The sequence below is a fragment of the Anser anser genome (assembly GCF_964211835.1).
Source record: "Anser anser genome assembly, chromosome: 14".
In the NCBI taxonomy this organism is placed as follows: domain Eukaryota; kingdom Metazoa; phylum Chordata; class Aves; order Anseriformes; family Anatidae; genus Anser; species Anser anser.
Genome location: NC_139735.1, coordinates 2,784,847 through 2,802,812, shown reverse-complemented (window position 1 = coordinate 2,802,812; position 17,966 = coordinate 2,784,847). Strand labels below are relative to the sequence as shown.

The window sequence follows — 17,966 nt, the reverse complement described above, 5'->3', positions numbered from 1 at the left end:
TGGTGAAGTAGGATGAGGATCACCTGGGAGAGTCAGGATTTTTCTGCTGCCTTGCAAGAAGTCCCTGAAAGAGATGGGTCCGGCGGAGGTTTGCAGCAGGGCCGGCTGGCCGCGTGGATGTACGAGGCTTTTGTCCCCCTATTTCACTTTCAAATCAGACCCATAAACTTTATAGCTTTGCCCAGTGTTCAGTGAGCTTGGCTGGAACAATAAACTGTCGCTTATGACAGGCCATGAATTAAATCTTTTTCCCTGTTTTGACCCTTTTCTTCCTGTGTTACTGATTAAGAAGGGGCAATATTCAACGGGAAGAAAGAATCGCATATAAATTGCGAGGTTTAAAGCAGCAGTAGTAGATAGCTATTTATTAATCAAGCATTAGTTATGGTAGTTAAGCATTTAGGGATAATAAAATGCAAATGTGCCTTCAGCACCAGTAGTGGCTCTTAAAAGAAAAATGAATATATTCTTTAAGAAAAATTGTTGTGGTAAGGTAATGGCTAATATTAATTGCTGAATTTACTTGCACTACCAGGGCTCTGCAGGCACTTCTTATACTAAAAAGCAACTTAAGGAATTGCTCTTATTAACGGTTGCAGCATGGCTTAAATTGTCTGATCTTCAGCAAGGTAAAACACGAGGTCTTTGCTCAGAGATTCTCATTTCAGACTTCTTGCTAGCGCATCTGTTTTAAAGGCTATAGCCAGGGTGACCCTGTTCTTCAGCTAGAGAATATATGGAAGGAGAACAGAGTTTGCTGGGCTCTAAAGATTGCTCTGCTGTGAAACGGGATGTCAGACGGCGGTGGCCCTTCAGGTAGGGCTTTGGTGTCTGTCAGCAGGAGCCAAGTGCAATCTGTTAACACCAGCAACCTTTGGGGATGTAGCAGGATCCTGGGGCTGGTGCTTTGTTCCTAACCTGTTCTCCCATCTTTTTCTTGCATCTCTCATGCTACGCTGGAATTGTAGATGCACCTATAGTGACAAAAATGTCATCATATTGTGTGGGTAAAATAAAGCAACTAACGTGCAATCGGGAAATATGGTGGATAAAAATATCAGACGTGGTAGGTAATCATGAAGCGCTCTGTGAAAACCAGAAAAGGAGTGTCCGTGGTGTGGGTTGGTTAAGTAGGAACATAACGGGATGCGGTGTCCCTTGGCTGCCTGTTGTGGACAGGACCATGCGGGGCTGCGGTGTCCCTTGGTGCTGAGGCTGGGCTGCAGCCCTGCTGGATCTGGCCACGGGGTGCTTTTGGGGAGCCTACAGCAGAAATACAGCTGTGACTAGCAGCTTCACACCTCCATGGGGAGCGTTCGACATGGGAAATTGCCCTGATAACACACAGGGTGGAAGCAAACCTTCATGGTGGAGGTGTGAAACCCCAGTAATGCTGCTGAGTGTCTGCATCAGCTTGCTGACTGGTGCTGCTCTTGCCTTGTATTGGACTATTGGAGACATTAAAGAGATTTTTAGGGGCTAATCTATACTTCTGATTGGCTTTAATGATCTTTGCAGTCTGTTATTTATATACAGCATTATTACACAGCAAGCTTTGTAATGCATTAGGTCATTAACGTAATGCGTTGCCTTTACAGCTTGTTGGTTTTACTGCCGAGCCTACCCACGGTGGGTGTTCCTGGAGATGTGCCTGGCTTCGGGATGAGTCTCCTGTATTGATAAGGACAAAAAAAGACTGTAACCAAGCGAGCAATCTAACATGGCTCTGCAAGCGAGGGGGCTTACAGAGTTAGAGATGGGCTCCTGAGTTAGCGCTGGGGGTGCTCTGTGCTAGTTGTGTTGTCTGTTCCTGGCCCTCTGCTGGTTTTCTGCGTTTGGGAGGGTGCTGCCCGGCCCTACAGCAGGGGTGGGTTGGTGAGCGTTTGGCGCAAGGGATGCTTTCTGCCTGGGGGGGCTGGCGACACCCCTGCTCCATAGCAGCATTACGCAGCTGAACAAATTTATGCTCTGAAATTGCACTGAGCACCCAAAGAGCCTTATAAATGTAAATAAGCACTCACTTGCCCCTAGTTTCCATTATTTTTTCCTGTCTCGCAAATGAGCACCCGATGACTCTCCTGTCAGGGGCTGGAACCAGTCAGGACCCGAAATTGCCTTTTGGTGGGGAATTCTGACATTTCGAGGCTTTTCACCTAGAACTGGAATGAAAAGATAATGTTATGTGATGAAAGGAAATTACCAGAAAAACGCATATAATTCACAACTGTTATTATTTCAATAAGACTAAATGATTGCCTTCCTATGTTTCTGAAGCTTTAGTGTGATAAAATATTTTGCTTTAATTACTTGAAAACATAGCACATTAAACATATATAAGTGGAACAAAATTAATATCTCAGCATGATATAAAAGTTGAAATTAATTGAAATAACAGGTATAATGTGAGTTTTTGCCTTTTTCAGACCGGGCAGAATTGTCCATATTTCTCTTTGGCGTTTTCCCTCTGTGCAGCTGTATTGCTGCAAATCGCTCCGGTTTTACAAGCGGGGATCTTCTCAAGGAAAACAGCTCAGCCAGGCAGTGCCGGTGGGTGACAGCAGCACCCTCCTTGACCTGCACGAAAAGGGGCTGGAAACAAATACCTAGAGTGTCCTGTAAGCAGCAGGTATGATGATACGGTGAATGCACCGACACAGAGCGGTAAGGGAGAGGAATATATGTTGCTTTATCTTTAAAAATGTGTGGTATTGGCCCATACATATATCTTCTACGGTATTCATTCCCATAGTCGTTTTGCCTGGCTGATGCATTATATAGCTGATATATGGCCGATACATTCGGGGTTATAATATATTGGTTATAAGCAAACTGCAGCTCAAAAATGGCAGGGATGTTCTAATATGTGTCCAGCCTGAAACCTGTTGGAATTCAGTAAGTGAAGCCTGGGGTTGTGCAGCTTTGCTGTGTGCTGTTGCCGTGTGCGATCCCAGAGCTCTTTTTGCAGTATTTAACAGCAATTCGCAGTGTTCAGGGCAATACGGCTGTGAGGTTGGCAGAGCTGCAGCGCTGCCTTGTACGCGGTGCCATGGCTTTTAACTATCTTTCCAAGACATGTTTAGACAATTTCATCATTTCCTCTTCTGTTTCTAATAAACTTTATCTGCTGACCAGCCTCAGCCAGGCTGGCAGAGGTGGCGGGCATTCAGCCCCCGAGCTTGGCGATTGATTCCCCAGTCCAACCTGCTTGGTTGGAGCTGGAGCATCCCCTCGAAGCGCTGCTCCTTTGCTCGGGTCACTTGCGATGTGCTTTTAGGGGGTGTAATGGGTGTGATGGGCCCGTGGTAGCTATCGTGCAAAACCACGTGTGCTGTCCTTGCTGGGACCTGGAATGGAATTTGAAATAAATATTGTACTGGTATTTTAAAACACAAGTGTCCAGGGATTTCATTGCTTCTCAGGGATGTTTCAGACCATGTTTTTGCCAGGTTGAAGGCAGATCTAACAGCTGTCTGGCTTGTCAGGCTGGTACCTGCAGAGGAGGAGGATGCTGGCTTGCTGCTGAAGCTGCGTGTTGAGCCTGTTAAACGTGGTGGCTGGTGTTTGACCAGCACGTACGGCCTCGGAAAAGACAGGTGATTTAAGGACTTTTCTTGCGACAGGCACTTGGCTCAGCTGGTTGTGGGTTTGTTCTGTCAGTAAGGCTCCTGCCTGGGCTCCTCATTCTCATGAACACGGGCAAATCCCGAACACACAGTTATTGTGGGGGTGTTACTGAGCATCTCTGACGCTTCTGCTGTGGGGGTACGGGGTGATGGGGTCCTTCCCCCTCCTGGGCCGTGGGCAGAGGAGGTGAGGACAGAAGCCCCCGGGTGGCACCGAGGAGGCAGCCCAGGCTCCTGGGCGCTGTGGGAAGCGACTTGTGCTCCCTTTTCTCAAGTCTGCTGTGCACAGATAAGGAAATACGAATAAGCTGCATGTGGGGTTCCACCGATTTGTTTGCTTACATCTTCAGCAACAGGAGCCGTGCGGCCCGGTGCTTGCTGTGCCGGTGTTAATCAGGCAGGTCCCGGCTGGGATTGGTACCATGGTCTTAAGCTGCTCTGCAAATAGGTGGTTGGGCTGCTGCTGGCTGTCGGGATGCTGCTGGCCCTGCAGGGATGGGAGCGGAGCTGGGGCAGGCGATGCAGGAGCCCTGTGCAGGTCTGTGCGTGCTCAGCCCGGCCGTGCTGTGCCCAGCTGCCGATTTAATGTCATTTCCCCTACACATGAGACAGTCCTGTCCAAGCTTTAACGTTATTTCCCTAGACCTAAATCAGCAAATACAAGCGTTTCACAGGCTCCATGCGATCATCATTGATAACAAAGAAGGGGGAACTTCTCCAGAAACGGCCAGGGCACGGAAATTCACCATTCCAATGCGAGCAGGGGGAATAATAACCCTCTGCGAAGGACATTCATAAGGCTTAAATTTGTTAAAGTTTGTAAAGTATTTTGTGTTGCCTCACACGAATGCTGGTGCTGGTGCATGGGGTAATTTTGTTCCCATGCTGCTCAGGGGGGCTGCTGTGATTTTCTGTTCTCCCAGCTCCTGGGGAATCTGCGAGGACTGCTTTGCAGTCCCAAATGGGATTTTCTGCATCCTTAATGTATTGAACTTACTGTAATATAAAGAACATCATGATACCCAGGAGGCTTCATATCAGATTTCATATGAATAGTATTACAGCCGAGCTGAACTTCTGATGAGGAAATGCAACCCCCTGGCTCTTGGCTTTGCCAGCATTTGGTTTTATTGGTTTTGTAATGGAGAGAAATAGGTCGGCACAAACACACACTGAACGCTGTCACCAGCAGGAAAAGCATTGCCCCGGATCCCGAGTTTTATTAGAGGTTGAGTTTTCTGGGCTGGACAGGGAGGCTTTCAGGTTTTGGTAATGAGCTGGGCAGGAGGGAGCAGCAGCCCCAGGCCCAGATGTTCACAGCTGCCAGGGCTCGGGGGCAGCAAGAAAATGGGGGGGGGCATTACTTGGGGAGCAGCTGCTGCCAGTATCTGGGCATGGATGTGGGCTTGGCTCAGAAGTCCTTAGCATGTTTGTGTCTGTGCTAGTCCTGGTGGTGAATTTCCGTGCCCTGGCCGTTTCTGGAGAAGTTCCCCATTCTTTGCTGTCAATGATGATCGCGTGGAGCCTGTGAAACGTTTGTATTTCCTGATTTAGGTCTAGGGAAATAACATTAAAGCTTGGACAGGGCTGTCTCACGTAGGGGGGAAATGACCTGAAATCAGAAACTACAGCAGTATTTGGGGGAGGAAGGAGGGAAGGCCCAACCAGACCCAAACCAGTGCCTGCCGAGACAGCGTGAAGCAGGCAGCAGGAGGAGAAGCCCCGCTCGGCACGCTGCTAAGGACCTGGGCGAATCGCTCTCGATTGCCATGCATGGGCCTGAGAGCAGAATAAAGCCAGATGTAATCTGCTGAAATCAAGCCAGGAAGATTGCAGGACGTTTTCTTTAAATCAAAGCTTTCATCTTATTTTTTTTTCCCATTACGAAGCCCCTTTGATGTTAGATGGTGAGCCTGAGCAGAGCCTGGCCAGGGTGGGGGGGGTCTGGAGCCCCCTCCCCACCTGGCAGAGAAGCAAAGCTGTTCGTTTCCTTATTTTGATTTTTTTTCCAGAATCTGCATTTTTTTCTATGGAAATAGGCTAAAATCAGCTGAGATAATCGTGTACTTGGCTATTGATTAAGCCCATCCTGCTCCTCAGCAGGTGTTTGTTGTCCGAATGCTCTTTATTTTCTCCTCCCTGATTATAATGGTGGAAATTCAATCCATGCCCTTACAAGAGAAGAAAGCACGGTTTATCTCGACGTCGATGTGAGACCCGGCGCTGTGTCCAGCTGTGCCCTTCCTACAAGGGTGCTTTGGGTGCTCGGGATGGGCGCTGGGAGCAGGCGCGCGTCCTCTGGAGCAGCTGAGCAGCGCCTGGGGTGGGTTTGCTGCTAATGAGCAGGATTTTGGGTCGAGCTGATGGGAAGGGCTGTTAATATTGAAAGAGGTGCTGTGGCGCTGATCCATGTGCGCAGGCAGGTTGTGTAGGTGGCTGTGGTGCTGTTCCCAAGTCAAGTTAGTCTTGGGTGAAATTATGAATTAATGCCAAAGGGGGAGGGTATTGAAATATTAAATATCTCATTTATAATGTATGTGCCATTATAATAATATACATTTCTTTCTGACATTTCCAAAACAAAGTGTTTCTCCCTGGCTCCAAAGGCACGATTTGAGAATGAAGCTAGTCAGCGATTAGATTTCTCTCTTAAATTGGGGGAACTACAGCTGTGCTGACTGCAAACAGTATTTTTGTTTGTTCACTGATGGAAGAGAAATCATGCAGGCTATCACAGGGATGATAGATAAACATCGTTTTCCTCGGGTACGTTTGGATTTTCATACCTGCAAGGCCCCTTTTGCCCCAGCTCTGCTCGGTCGCCGTTCCCTGGGCGTGCATGGGAAGGTGCTGCAGGGGATGGGGATGGGGAGGGCTCATCCTGCTCGGGATGCAGCAGGGGAGCCCAGAGGTCCCCAGGACTTAACAGGGCCGCTTTAATATTCTGTCAAATTAATTTTCTCCCCGTTGTTAAGATGACAACCTCTGGCGATGGGATTGACTTGAGAGGCAATAAACAAGGAAATTGCATATTCTATTGCCGGCGTATTAATTTGATAGTCTGAAACATGAACTCATTTTCTGCCGTTGCCCTGGGTGCTGTCTGTGCGTGTGCGCGGGTACCTGGCAGCCCTGGCAGACAGACGCCTCTGCCCGTGAGCTGCTTACCGGGGTGCGATGGGCAGCGGGGCTTTTTGTCGCGTGCTGCTGGCTGCACGCATCCGACCCGGAGCAGGAATCGTGCCCGGGTGCAGGGCGGTGGGTGCAGTGTTGTCCCGCTGAGCTGCCACTCAGGAAAGCTTGGAGACGGCTTTCAGGGTGAAATTTAAGTGTCCAAATTAGAATAGAGGCTAAGAAGTATTTCGTATAATACGTGTTTAGTTTCACCGGAGAGCCAGTTTCCTTCAAGCTTGGTTTAATCAAGGTCATTAGGACTGCACCGAGCCTGAACTTGTTCACAGTTTGTGCGCCCGGAACCAGAAGTTGCTGCAAGGCTCTTCGTGCAGCAGGAGCTGAATACCTGGGCGATGTTTTGCAGAGGTTAATGGATTTTATTTTTTCAATCTGATAACTTTCTGTAAGGCCCCAGAAGACGAGCTCTGGGCTGTAGCTGTGCTGCGGACAAGGTGACTGTGTTTTGGTATGAGTAAATCTGTTAATAGATCCTTCTTTGATTTTCCTTTTTCTTTGTCCTCTTTTCTGGACAGACTTATCACTTCTTTCCTTCGTGTTTCCTGACCATTTCACTGATGCACAGGCTCTTCTGTGCCGGGGAAGGAACACTGCTTAGATCCTGATTAAATTTATGGTATAGAAATATTTATAAACTAGATTCTTTATCTGTAAGAGTGCACGTCTCTGCTGAAGTTACTGGAGATGAGATGTTGCTGCTTTCACTGAAGAATGAAGAGAGAATGAAGACATCATATTTTTTATTGGCAGTTGAATAAGCCCCACCTGTTTAACCCATAAATGGATTTTTTCTGCTGTTTGGGAAAGTTTTTTGTATTGACTGAACAATTGGGGTGGAGTGATACTGAAGCAGGGTGTGGAATAAAATGCTTCCCCCTTTGTCATCTGGCTTCTTGAGCAGCAGTTTCATATGCTCTGGAGTCCACCGCTCCTCCAAGTTACATTTGGAGCTGATGATTGAGCTTCCTTTAACTTTTTAATCTTGAAGTGATATTGAAAAGTCTTTAAAAAGGTGTTAGAGTAAAACAACGGACTTCCTAATCAATCACGTGAAACTATAATATATTGAAAACTTATTATTAATAATGGACTATTATTCTTTATGTACCACGTCGTACTATCCAATCTATCTATATTAGTTACTTTTTAAAGGAATCAGGTGATAAATTACTCCATTAAAGCAGAATGAAGAGGCTTGAGTTCTTCAACAGGGAAAATCAGGAGGGGGATTTCTGCAGTGACTCAACAGTACGGCCGTGCTGCGGTGTGGCCTCGCAGCGTCTGCATGCTGACGGCAGCCTGACAGTCTTATTTAAATAAATAAATAAACCCGCCACTTGATGATGATGAAATATGCTTTGAAAGTATGTTGTCTTAGGCTCTGATCAGCTTTTGCTGGGTGTTTGTTGCCATCAGTGAGAGTTCGTGCAGACCCTGAGTTACGGAAAGCTTTCTGCGGGACCCGTGCAGGAGCTGATGGAAAGGAAGACAAAGCAGCAAGTCTTTTCCTCGAGCTCTTCTGAGACCTTGCAGAAAATATGCAGGGGAATTTGGGCAAAGGCCTGTGTCAGGACATTTGCATTCCAATTTTTGTTTTGTGTTTTGCCCACCTCTATCTCATTTTCTATCACTTTGGGGAGAATTTTTCAGGACTGACTCAGTCTGCTTGCACGCAGTTTTGTTTCTGCGGGCACCTCTCCCTGACAGGTGTGGATTTATTGCACAGCTTCTTTCAAGCACTTATTTTCTCCCCTCCAGCGTGCCCGTTGAACCTCTTTCCTCGTGGTCTCTCGGGTACGTTCCAGGCTTGGGGAGACAGAATTAGAGAGATGAACACATCTGTGTGTGCATCTGTAACGGGTGGGGGAAAGGCTGCAAAACAGCATGTTTTTATTTTCCTGCAGAATAATGAAGAGCTGAGTCTGTGGCTCTCGGAGTTTCCCTTTCAGCTTTTTTGGTCTTTCTATTTGTTCTTTGGTCAGATTCAAACCGAAGTGGAAGCCCTGAAGTGGGGAAACGGGATGTGTGGGGCTGCTGGAATGCTTCAGGCTCCCAGCTGTGATGGAGCTGTAATATCAGTAATACCACGTCCAGTCTTGAGTTCATTCGCCCTCTCTGTTGTTACAGCTTATTGCTATTATAACACCTAAACGATTGGTATTGTGCTGCTCAGGGCACAGTCTGCACTCAAGAGATGCTGCAGACGAGAGGCCGGTTGCAGAGGGAGAATTTGGAAACTCAGTTGAGTGGAGAGAGGAAATCAAGCCAGCAGAACAGGATTCATCTATTTTAATGTTGCGGTTGTGCGGTGCACATAGAAGGGAAAAATCAATTTGCCAAAGTCCTAAATAAATAACTGATAAAAGAGTAGGTTCGTCTTGAATTGAAAACAAAAATGGAAATGGTAAATAAATGATTGTCTGAATAGGTTAAAGTGTTAAAAATAGTAGTAGCAGAGTTGGAGGGCTAAAGGCACTACATTTTCATATAAAAGAAAATATAAAAGAGGCATAAATTGAGGATAAAGGCGTGCTAGTAAGAGGACTTTGTTTGTTTACTAATGCTTTAAACAGCTCATTTTTCTCCTCATTTTTGATTTAAAATAATCTAAACTGGTGGGCAGGGATTTGCTGGGAGGAAGCACAGTGTGCAGCCTAATCTGCCATCCCGCAGACTTGCCAGCATTATCATAAAAATGCTGGAGGTCTTCTTGGGTTTGAACTCATTTTTGTGAAAGTCTTGACAAATGAGCCCGGGTGCATTAATAATGGGACCGGAGTGATTTTCGTGTGTATGGGGAAAGAGGCAGCCTGTTTTGAATTTTGTATTTTCGTTGTTTTTGACAGTCTTTGTAATGCCCCACTGGTGACAGCAAACCCTTCGTCTGGGGCTTGCTTTGGCAGGGCTGGGTTTCCCCAGCGCCCCGCATCGGCCCCGTTCCAGCTGGCCCTGTTTAAAACTCGGGTACCGGCGGCTGGAAACTTTCCCGTTGACTTTTGTGGCGAGCAAATGAAATAAATGGTGGTGCAGCTGCTGTGTGTGTGACCCTCTTCACGGAGATATACATGAACTGGTGGTAGGAAACGCCTTGATTTGGGGCATGTGGCTGGGTTTACCTGCTGTCACACCTGCACAACACAGGGCGATGCCTGGGCTGGGATGCTCCAGCCCCAGAGGGGCTGAGGCTGTGGGAGCCTGGGGTTTGGCCCAGGGAGCCCTCTAGGGCTCTGCAGTCACCTTGTGGGCATTTGTCCAGGCAGAAATCTATCCAGGCACTATCGGCATCGCTGCCACCCCTTCCTGGGCTGGCAGGTTGCAGCAAGACCCATGCCTGCTGCTGGTGTCTTCTGATGGCAATGTGGGTATCAATAAGGGCATGGGTTTGGTAGGGTAAGGGTTAGTAGGTGAAAACCTCAGTACGGGTAAAGCAACCAAGTGACCTGCCACTGAGGAGGCTTATTCTGTTGTTGTTTCCGCTGGAGGAGGTCGGTTATGCAGCGTTACCCCTTGCAGGGTCACAGCCGTAATGAAACGGGATCCTTGTGCACCCACGGCTGTTGGAGTGTGTTGGCTGATCCAGAATTACAAGTGGAGCTGAGACGATATAACTGATGGCACGTTTCCAGTTCAACGGGGACTGTGCAGGAGCCCCGCGCCGATTGCACCTACAGCGTGTAACAGAGGAGTTTGGCATCGTGAGGGGAGAGCCGAGCAGAGTCCGCCCCCAGACAAGGACGTGTGGGAAGGAGCTGCTCTGCATCTGTCTAGGGGGAGCGATGGAAAAAGTTGTCTAAGGAAGATGTGGTTTTAGGGCAGGTGAGTCCCTTCCAGCAGTGCCATACCTTCTCTGTGCACTGTGTTCAGTGCTGTAGGAAAGCCAGGCTTTTCTACCTGGTCGGCTAGAAAAGCAGACTCTCTTTTTCTCACTTGGTTTTAACAACAGCTGTGTGTTGCAGTAGTTTTTTGCCCTGTAGGACAATAAATAAGGTTGCAGGATAGGTGGAATTTTAAGACCTTATTTTGCTGCTGCTGCATGTTTGAAACCTCTATTGGAATTAACGGCATTTGCGGTCACAGAATGGTGTTAGGAAGGAACTCCCTGACTTTATAAACACAGGCGATATTGTGAAGCTGCCTCTTGGTGGGGAAGAGCAAACAAAACTGTGCTTAATATTAGGCATCACTCATTCAGCCTTTCTCTTCTTCTGTTGTACGCCAGGTCCTGGCTTCGCCATTTCCCAGTTGTGCCTTTTACATGTTACCACGGTTAACCAAGTTTTTGCTCGATGTGACCTCTTCTAATTCATGTGTTTTTCAGGAATTTCGATGTTTCTTGACTTTCACTGTAAGATCCAGTCCTTTTCTTTGTTTTGTGTTTTTTACCTTGTAAGTTCAATCATGTACATGCTTATAAGATTGCAACTCTCGTTCTCAGGTCACTTACCAGTGCTTGGAAATGTCTCTTCTTCCAGAATGCAGTTCTGTAACACATTCAAATTTCTGTAAGACTTAAAACCCTCCTTTTGCATTAAAATACCAGTGAACATTTTATGATGCTGCAGATGGACTGGGAGGTGCTTTTCCTAGGCAGATCAATGAACCTACTTTTTCCTACATCAACTTCTTTAAAATGCTTTTGAATATTAGTTATTTTTTCCCCCTAAATGCGTTTAAAATCAAGCGTTAGAGTACGTTACATTCTGGAAACCACTGAATTTTTAGGTTTCTTTAAAAGTTTCTTTAAAAAAGACTTGAGCATTGTGACAGTGCTAGAGTTCTACTCTTCCTTTTTGTCTGCCAGTGGAAATAAGGCAGCTCCTCCCCACACTCCCTCATCCTACCCGTGGAGAAACTGAAGGATGCGCAGGGTGAGCTGACCTCCCCCAGCCAGCACAAAGCCCCAGTAAATTCCTGTCGAGGTTTCCAGCCTCTGCCTTCATTGCGAGCAATATTTCTGGAAAACAGAGTCAAAATGTCTATGCCTCAGGTTCAAAACACTTGAAAAAAGGGAATCCAAATAGAAATCTTGGCTTTTTTCCCCCTCCACGTCTCCCTTCCATCGCTGCACGTGAAAGCTGGCATTGCCAAAGAAGCTCCTCTCCTCCCGGGTACCAAGAAGGGATGGTGAATCTCACTGGAGCGCTAATTACTGGAAATGTCTTGGTGTCCTTTACCTGAATCTTCAAAGGGTGAAACTATTATTGTAGAGAAATATCATAGCGCATGAAATATCACAATTGCGTGTGCAAGGCTGCGGATCAGGAAGATTGTCTGCATTAACTCGGCTCGGGGATGAACGGGAAGGGTCATAACTTCTCAGCAGAGCCATAGGAGGAGGCAGCGCTTTGATTAGCGGCGATATATCATGGCTAAAGATCTAGGGAAACATGGATCCGGAAAGAAATGACTCAACATGACTCCGTCGTGAGGCTGTGCGCTGGGGGAGAGACCGGCAGCGAAGGTGGGGAGGTGGAGCCGCAAGGAGAGCGCTGCTGGGGCTGGGAGCACCTGGCACAGGGGGAACCGGAGAGGGACAAAGGTCCCCATCCTCTGCGGGGCGTGTTAAGGCCTCCGTGCTGGGGACGACTCTTAAATTATGAGGCAGTAATAATCCCTCCGAAAAAGAGTTCCTGGCTTTCCTCTGGCTTACCCAAAAGCAGATCAGCGACTCCACAGAAGTCGGCAGAGTTTATTTTGATTTACTGAGTTTAAATGAAAGGATTACGCCAAAGGGTCTGGAGTCCCTAAACTGCTGTACTTTATTGAAATCAATGAGACAACATCGTGTTATACCAGCTGAGGACATGGCCTGATTTATTTTGTTTCTGGGATGTAAATGTGAAATCTCTCAATGGAAACGGTTATTTTGAGATCTTTCTCCATTTGCTTTAAGTTGTCTCTCTCCTAATTACTTAGTTTGAAGTACTCGAGGAAGAAGATTCACATGTTGATTTTGGGACATTTTAAAAATATTTTATTAACTTTTTAAAACTTCTCTTCATGACATTGTTCAAACAGCTGGGAATCTGGAGATACTGTCACAGGGATTAGTATTTTGTAATCTAATATTTAATAGTCTGTTCGTTTGTTAATTCACTGCTTCCTTCTTCTGGTCTTCGTTAAAATACTGCTTTATCCTATTTTAAAATCTAGCGAAGTCTCAGGATATTTGGAATTGGATTTTTACATTTCTTTGGAGTACCATGCACGCTTAATTAGAGCTCACTGAAGCCCATGGAAGTGTCTGCTAGACGTCGGATATCTCTGCACGTTGCTGCTCCCCACCATGCCCAGGGGCTGCTGAGCATTTGAGAGCAGAGCCCGAGCGCAGGTCCCCAGCCGTGAGGCTCCGAGCCTGCAGCACCTCCCCGTGCTCCAGAGGATTTAGAAATGCCAAACTTTCATATGGTAATGAAAATTTGGAAATACACTAACCAGGTCACTGGCACAAGATCAGCACTGCAACACAGACAATTTAGCTTTCTTCCCTGACCGCAAAACTGCCGGGTTAATATAAACCCTCCTCGTTCCTTATGTAAAAGTTTGTGTTACAGAAAAGCGCTCTACCGTGGCAATTTTATTAAAGCAGCCCTGCAGCTTATACTTAACATGTGTGTGTTTTTAAATACACCGACGGAGCATTCAGCAGATCACGTAGTGTATATACACGCACTGTCTTTTCAAGATCTTTATTAAGTGCTTTGGGAGTGGGCTACTGGGGAAAACCCTGGCATAAAAGGACTCGATTTTGAAGAGCCGTGCGTGTTGTCAGGTGGGTGGCTGTGTGAAGCCTTCCCCAGGAGCAGGGGTTGGGGAGATGCACCACGTCCGAGTGCATGCCCTCAGCAAGTGCTTTCAGCCAAGCAGAGCCGAAGCAGAAGAGGAACCCACACCATGGCCTAAAAGGAAAGGATGAAGATCAGTTAGAAGTGAGCAGTTTATTCTGAAATACATCAGTGGTCAATTCCATGCCGGGGTTCCTTGTAGTGCTCCTGGGTGCTGGCTCTGTGTGCAGTCCCAGGAAAAACAGAAACGGCAGAGTCCATGGTGGGCTTTTTGTTGTTGTTTTTGGTATGTGACGGAAATTACTCCAGAAGGTGCTGCTTTGCTTTCGCATTTGAGCTCTGTAACCAGTCTGTGCAATTAAACGGCAGAAGATTGAACAGCTGTCAGCAGTTCAGAGCACAAGCCTTCTGCGAGGCACTTAGAGCTAAAGAAACTAAAGGAGCCTCTGCTGAGAGTTTAACTCCCTAAGTGAGGTTTGGGAAGGTTATGCAAGCAGATTCTTCCAGAACTCTATACCCAGCTAAGAGAGCAAGGATTAAAAAAGCAAAAAAAGTAAGGCCATTGCAGCTGCCACTTTAAGACTGTCAGACAGACCTAGCAAAATAAGGGGAAATGTTAAGGGATGGAATACATTTAAAACAACAATATTTTACTTTTTACCGTACAGGAGGCTTTTGGATCCAAAAGATTCCTTACCGCAGAGTCCCAAACCTTAGCCTTGCCCTGATTCAGTTCTTACAAAACTCTGTGAAGTTTAGAAATGGTTATTTTTTTAGATTATAATAATGAGTTTTAGAGATTTTAATAATGACTTTAAACTTTTCCAGTTGATAGATAAAACATTATATATGTAAGCAGTATTATGTTTTGTTATGCAATTCCGGACAGCTTTCCTTTGAAGATAAATCAGAGTAGACTAAAGAATATTTTTTGTAATGTAGATTTATGGCAGAGCACGCTAAGCCACTGCTTCTCAGTTGCAGGCATTTCTGGCATTCTAGTTAATGTTAAAAGTGTCAAAATGATTAAATTTAAGTTACCCCGTAGCAGCTCTGTTACCCCATACCACTGTAATAAAACAAATACTAAAACCACAAGAGCCAAATGCAGCAACATCCTCCTGCTGTGTCGTTAACTTTCTCCTAAATGCTGAGACATTTGCGAGTCTCGCTCCGTGTCTGCAATGCAGAGAAGAAAAACAAGGGTGCTCTCAGGCTGCGGGTAGCAGAAGTTGTGGGCAGCCCATTTGGAGGGGAAGTCGCCAGGTAAAGCAGTGAGATATTAAGGATTTACCTAACGCTGTGTCCTCCCCAAAACAGGCCCTGGTAGTTGTGAGGCTGGGACCCCCATCTGCAACACAGTCCTTGGTAAAGGCAAAGAAAAAGGGACCTGGAAGGGCTCAGGGTATGTGTGTATGGAATTAGCATCTCCGGGTTGAATTCTATATGGGGTTACGCTCCTGGTGTGCCTGATGGCAGCCGAGTGTGTTACATTTCTGCTGCCCCTGAAGGGGAAACCTTCTCGAAGTGCTTTGGCAGGAAAGGCACAAGGACTTGACTTTGGGTGTGCTTAATTCCTGTCTGTCCCATGATTTTCCTGGGCTGGTGAGCAGGATGTTTGTCACCAGGATGTGCTCAATGGCATGGGCAGAGCCTGGCAGCTGGAAACAGTCCTTTGGTGTTGGTTTGATGTGGAGGTCTCAGGGCTGAGGAGCAGGGCTGGTGGTTAGTTAGCAGTTATAGCTCTTTGAGGAGAGCAGTAGGGACACCATGTAAAATGCAGAGAGCAAACAAAAGAAAAATTGTTTGAATTTTAAGTCAGTAACATCATTTTGAGGCCCAAAGTAGTGACTTTTGCCTCTTTTTTTTTTTAATGAATGTTGGCAATACTGTCTATGTAACTAATGCTGGGCTAAACGCAAATTAATCTTCTGGATTAAGATTGCTCCACCCCTGAATCCACAGCTGGAATTGCAGGTACTTGGGCTGGCAAGGAAACTGCAGGAAAAGAAGTGGTGAAGTTCTCCAAATTTTCTCCTAATTTGTCCCCACCGATGGGGGGAGCGTGGTTTGGCTCCGGCATCACACCGGCCCCGTGGCGGTCGGTGCCCTGTGGCAGGGGCATCCTCTTGACATTTTAAACTTGACACAGGAGGAAAACACTTTGGTCTCAGGCTTCAATTACACGTATGGAATGTAGAAGTTGATGATATTCTACGAAAATTCAATAAACCTTGAGAACAGCATCAGAGCTGGTATCTGTAATTTAAAATAATGGATATCAAGAAATTGTTTCTCATTTATCTTTACTGCTGAGTTTCAGAGGCACCAAAGAGACTTCATTAGTTTTTTTTTTTTAAATAGCTTCATCTATCTCAATCAATGATGGGTTCTAGAGGTGGCTGACTATTATGTTTAATAATACACAGGACAGAAAAATGTCCCTATCCTTTCACAGTTTTTGACATGTGGAAAGGATGTATGAAATCACTTCTCGGTGGGAGATGGAAATAGATTTTTTTTGTAAAAAAACAAAACAAAACCCAACACTTCATTATGCAAGATAAATGCATTTTTATTGTGAAATGTGATTTGTAGGCAGAATATTTAAATATTTGTTTTACACAGATTGAAGCTTCATTAGAAGAAATTACTTTGGAAACTCGAGTTTAAGCAAACATTGCTTCCTAAACACAACTGGAAGTAGCCCTGTGAGCGCTGCCCTTGAGAAGCCTCTCCAGGAGACCTGGTCTAGCCTGGACATTTTAAGCCAAGTTTTGTCACTTATGGGACACTGACGACTGGAATTAGCTATCACTAATCTCTCCCAAGTTAGAAGAGGTTTTTTAGCTACTGTCTTCGTGCTCTCTCAGATAACTTGCTTACCAGTTTGGCACATCCTAAGAACTAAGCCCAAGGAGTTGAGATTTGCTTTTCAAAGTCCTTCAGATCTGCAAAACCAGTGAGAAGTGATTTTCCTAGGTTACTGCAGGCAAGTTCCTTGTCGTGCTTGAGCAAAGGAGCATTGTGTTTGGGAACATGCAAACAGAGGGTTCATCTGATGAGAAACACTAAAGAATAATGATGTCCGGGAAATGAATAAACCTAATAGATCTTGTTGTTGTGGGCTCACAGCCAGTGCTCCAATTTGGAGTGCTGCTCCCCGAATTAAAGGAGATGACATTTTAAGGGGAAAAAAATAAGTGGATTCTGAAGCACAAGTACTAAAACCTGCTGCCAAATGCAGGTGGCGAGCTGGAGGCTTGCACCTGTAACATCGTATGGTGATGCAAAGCGGGCAGAGCCTCTGACCGAGGTTCTTTTCCCCTCTAAACAAAATGCAAATCTGAAAACTGAAAGTTTTCAGTTTAAAAGAGATGCTCCTTCGTGGTTGTTATAGAGGCAGCTTTGCCTGGCAGATATGAATACGGTAATCTGCCAAAGGAGGAGTGTTCCCATGCTCTGGAATACGAGGAATTTAGGAAGCTCCATTTGTGCTCTGAGCTTATTTTGTAAGGATTTGGCAAAGAAGAAGGGCCTGTTCTGGATACGTAGCCCGCTGGGGAATAAGCTCCTATAGCACTAATAACTCAGGTGGCATGATAGTGGCACGTAACCAGTTCTGTGTATGAGCAACAGATGCCAAATACGTCTTTCACTTTGATAAACTGGAAATGAAGCACAGAGGAGCTGTGTAATTGCTGAGAGAGGAAGAAAATTAATTTATAAAGAGAACTTATGGAATAATTTCCTCCTGGGAAGGGCTGGGCTGGCAACTTCCATGAATAAAGGGAGAGAAACCCATCAACTTCCCAATTCCCCTGTATGCCAATGGATTTTTTTCCCCTGTATGGGTACAGTGGTCATAACCTATCAACACAGGATGAAGTCAGGAGAAACAAGTCCATTACTAGTTCGTGGGTGCTCTGGATGTGCAAGGAGGTGTCAGACGGAGATAAGTAGGTGGGTGGTGGTGTGTTTATGGAGGATAATGCTACTGGGTCTGGTTACGGTGGGATGATTGTGGAAAGTCTCTGTGTACAAACATCCAGATCAAAAACTATCCTTACTTTAAGAGATGGCCACATGCCTTGAGGCTTCCTGCATGACATGCTTTTAAATATCAGCAAAACCACGTTGATGAGTGCAGGAATGTTTAAACAAGTGGGTAAATACAACCAAATTAGAGAGGGAGTGTGATAAAAAGGGGATCGTTGGAGGTTTTGCTGCGTTAGACCCAAGATGCATCATCTGGGCAAATATTATGGCTGGCAGTGTATCTTAAGAGGCTGGTGGATAATTTATGTATTTTGGCAAGAATTTTGCAGCTGCAGAAGCAGGAAGGGAGGGGTTAGGTGCTGGCAGT

At 46.0% G+C, this 17,966-nt stretch overlaps 1 long non-coding RNA gene across 3 annotated transcripts in view; it reads left to right on the top strand.

Annotated features, from left to right (window-relative positions):
- Positions 1–15,198, top strand: part of LOC310881502 — a 32,264-nt gene extending 17,066 nt beyond the window's left edge. Inside the window, exons 3-4 of one of the 3 annotated variants that reach the window (XR_014572425.1) lie at positions 10,329–10,631; positions 11,251–15,198. This is a non-coding gene — a long non-coding RNA (uncharacterized lncRNA). The remainder of the gene's footprint in view (positions 1–10,328; positions 10,632–11,250) is intronic. The other 2 variants (XR_014572426.1, XR_014572427.1) reach the window with 2 other exon arrangements.
- Positions 15,199–17,966: the final 2,768 nt, after the last annotated feature.